General features: G+C 35.1%; 1 long non-coding RNA gene across 1 annotated transcript in view; it reads right to left on the bottom strand.

Annotated features, from left to right (window-relative positions):
* The window catches only part of LOC128251452 (uncharacterized), a 5,517-nt gene extending 2,582 nt beyond the window's left edge, over positions 1–2,935 (bottom strand). Inside the window, exon 1 of the long non-coding RNA XR_008267132.1 lies at positions 1,039–2,935. This is a non-coding gene — a long non-coding RNA (uncharacterized LOC128251452). The remainder of the gene's footprint in view (positions 1–1,038) is intronic.
* Positions 2,936–3,953: the final 1,018 nt, after the last annotated feature.

Genomic DNA, 3,953 nt, shown 5'->3' with positions numbered 1-3,953 from the left:
ATATATATATATATATACACATATATGTCGTCGAAAGTAAAGAATACGTACACCCGGTGGTTAAGGTTAGAGTTTTTGTAATGCCGAAAACGGGTGGTGTACGTATTCTTTACCTCCGCCTGCTTTAATTTCTACAGAAACGTATAAAAGGTGTATGAGCGTGTGAAAATTAATGCATACTGACTGACACACATCGCAATTTTTTTCGAAATTTCAAGTTTCATTTTTGTAGATAGATAGATAGATGAGACGGGTGTTTGGATGTGTACGAACCCACCACTTTTGCTTTTCTTTTTTTTTTTTCTCATATTCCGATATAAACTTCAACATCTGAGGGATATCCGTAGAAACTTTCAGTACATAAAACCGATTTTTCTGAAAGTTAACGAAACAAAGCCGAATCGTGTTAATTTTCCAAAATTCTTCTCCCCCACTTTCGGGGGAAAAAATACACAACAAATTCTGATATAATCAGAATTTATATCATCTGAAGTATATTTTAGAAATTTTCATAAAAAGCATCTTATTTTTATAAAGTTATGAGGAAACAAAATCAGCGGAAGGCATACTTGAGTAGGTATGCCGGATATTAAAGTTAATGTAGCAAATCTAAGTAGGGAAATGGGAAAATACATTATCTATAGCTAAGAAACTGTCACAGCCGAGAAGATCGAGTTCAATGTAAGCGCTGTGGTGTGATCAGAAACTTTCAACGAATCGAATCCAAGTTCCAACCCGCCTTCGTAAAGCAACAAGTTGTAATTACTGCCATTCAGGTGAACTTTTCAAACATAAAAAAAAAGTTGATCTCACATGGAATCGGATTTACAAGCATTTGAGTGGATGTAGAGAAAAAAGTTTATAGATGTGTTAGTATTGTGTGATGTTCTTTAATCACCTCCCCCACTTTTTCTATCATAAGAATTTGAGAAAAAGTCTCAAAAGTAGAAGCGACATAAAGGAAAATATATAAAATACGATGAATAAAAGGACAAAGGAACAAACACAAAACGAAAATATTTTTCAGTTTTCGTTTACCTTGAACGTCCTGAGAAATGCTTGTCCGTGCCATAGTTCCAATAGGTTATTCTGAGGCATATATACACTAAGTCACCATACAACAACCAGGCCAATTATTTTCTTTTTCTCTCGTATGCTTAAAACTCCAATGTTTATTACTGTAGCAGGCAGGAGACAACGAAATATGTCGAAAAACTAAGAAATTAACTTAGGAGAAAGAGGTGGAGAAAGCTGTACGTCCGTGTGCTTATCTATAAATGGGTTATTATGTTCGTGTATGTTCGTGTATATGTGTGCGTATGTGTACAAAATTGTTCTGTTAGTACACGGAAGTGAGGGCGAATGAAAATTACTACAATATATTTAAGGATGAAAAATATCAACGCTCTGAAAAACATGAAGGGAAATGACTATGACTAAGTTGCTACTATAGCTAAAGTAAACAGTTCAACACAACTATTGGTGGTATACGAAGGAGTGTCTGTTTTATAAAGCGCCATGTTTGCAAGCGGGTGTTAACATCCTCAGTGATTATTGTTACTACCTTCCCTTCGCAAGCTTGATAAAACGATTGAAACTCTTCAACTAATGCAACATACTTCTTTTAGTTTCTTTCTATCTTGTTGAGCCAAAGTGACGGAATTATCTATTATCTGATAGCTTTTTTTCAAAGCTTTTCATTTTTTTTTTTCGGCATTTGTAAATTTGTTACGAAGTGTTGTCCCATTTTTAGAAAAAAAGTTTTGCGTTTGCTAATATCGAAATTACTCCTACTAATGGTATTCTTTTTTTTTTTTAACACTTTTTGCAAAAGGGAAAAAGGAAGTTCATTTTTTCCCCCAATGACATTAGCGCTATAATTTATCGAAACGGAAACCATGTTCCTGTACTTAGACCCTTAATCTACTTATTTCGACATTCGCCACAAGTTAGCTCTATTTCTATTTTTCATTGTGGCGAGGACAGAATATGAAATATTAGTGTTAAATGTTGGTATAGGGGCAGCAAGTTTGGGGGAGCTGTAAGTCGATTAACTATCCCCTAGTGCTCAATTGGTACTTTATTTTATCGAGCTCGGCGGAATTTGAACTCAGCATATTGACGGACGAAATACTTCTAAGCATTTTGCTCGGCATGCTAACAATTCCGCCAGCTCACCGCCTTACAGGATATGAAATATTGAAAGGGCACTGTTCTGCGGTGCCATTTATAGCTACTGTACAAGATAAAAAATGATTAATTTGTTTCAGTGTTTTATTGTACAGAACGGGAATTGTTTTCACACACACGTAATGGATATTATATAAACTGTAGCATTATACCTCGACAAAATTTCGAGTCTTGTGCTTATTAGTAGAAAGGATTTTTAGTTAATAAATCACTTATAATACCGCTTGTAACATTTAAAAGAAATGCAACCTTTTTACCTAGCTATAATTGTGACTTTTTCAATGACAATTTCTGTTTGTCGGTACCTTTGTAAAGTTGTTAAAAAAAAAAACCTCACACAACCGACCGTTAAATTGCATTGCATTATTTTTATTCCTAGCAAACGAAGGAACCTCATTACCATCTCACGACTTGCTTACAAGTACTTAATCCTTAAATAATGTCGACGGCAACACAAAAAAAGTGGGGTAAAATTAGACCGGAAGATCCTAGCAGGTCTGCTTTTGACTGGGGGTTAAAGAATACTGTTGTCGCTGAAATTTGACTACTACGACAAAAATACTTCACCGCTACAACTAATAATCTACTCGTGTTACAAAAGAGATTTTTCTCTCTTATAGGCGGCGAACAAGAATTTTCTGTTCACATAAAAAATAAACTAGTCGAAGAAATGACATAATACTTTTTCTCAGTAAAAATTTCAGATTGACTAGATCTCGAAAAATAAAAAAGAGAGAAAAATAAATGTTTCTATTGAATGAATTTTGAACTAAGTCTTTAATATTTGTTAGGGCAACCGATCTTCCAGTTTTCCTTTACTTTTCTCCTTTTTATATTCAGTTTTTCTGTCATTCGGTAGTTTTGATGTTTGCTTGTTCTTTGTTTTGTGAACATTAAAAGCCACCGTTTTACGGGATTCCGTAGTCAGTGTTCAAAAAGTGGCGCAAATTGCCCGACCAAGTATTAGGTCGATTTATATTCCTAGATGCAAATACACACATCCACGTCTAATGTTAATGCATATTTACCGAATGAAAAAAAATTGCTTCGTTGTTAATCGTCAACTGAGAAAGTTTACATGACTAATTTTGTTTCTCATTCCCTTAGGAGTTACGAACGAAATTTGTCTTCCATAAAACTTTCTGTCTATTCTTCTTCGTTCTTTCACTCCCTCTCTTGCTCTATATGTGAGTGTCTCTTTGTTGTATGTGTGTGCATGTGGTAGCATGTGAGGTTTAAGTTTTCATGCATATCCATATTCTTACATGCGTCAAAAATGCCGACAGTTTTATTAATGACAGAAATAAATATATATTTATTAAGTATATATATATGTGTGTGTGTCTGTGTTTGTCCCCCCAACATCGCTTGACAAACGATGCTGGTATGTTTAAGTCCCCGTAACTTAGCGGTTCGGCAAGAGTCCGATAGAATAAGTACTAGGCTTACAAAGAATAAGTCCTGGGGGTCGATTTGCTCGACTGAAGATGGTGCTCCAGCATGGCCACAGTCAAATGACTGAAACAAGTAAAAGAATAAAAGAAAGAACTTAAGCATGTGCATACATATACATGTGTGTAAGCGTCTGCGAATGTGTGTGCGCGCACGTATTCTTTCTTTTATTCTCTTACTTGTTTCAGTCATTTGACTGCGGCTGTGCTGGAGCACCACTGTAAAGGGTTTTTAGTCGAACAAACGACCCCAGGATTTTTTTTAAGGGATCTTTTTTAAAACGGGGGCCACATTTTTCATTAATGTTTTAC

Source organism: Octopus bimaculoides, unplaced genomic scaffold (genome assembly GCF_001194135.2).
Source record: "Octopus bimaculoides isolate UCB-OBI-ISO-001 unplaced genomic scaffold, ASM119413v2 Scaffold_200259, whole genome shotgun sequence".
Classification (NCBI taxonomy): Eukaryota; Metazoa; Mollusca; class Cephalopoda; order Octopoda; family Octopodidae; genus Octopus; species Octopus bimaculoides.
This window is presented reverse-complemented; position numbering and strand designations above follow the sequence as displayed.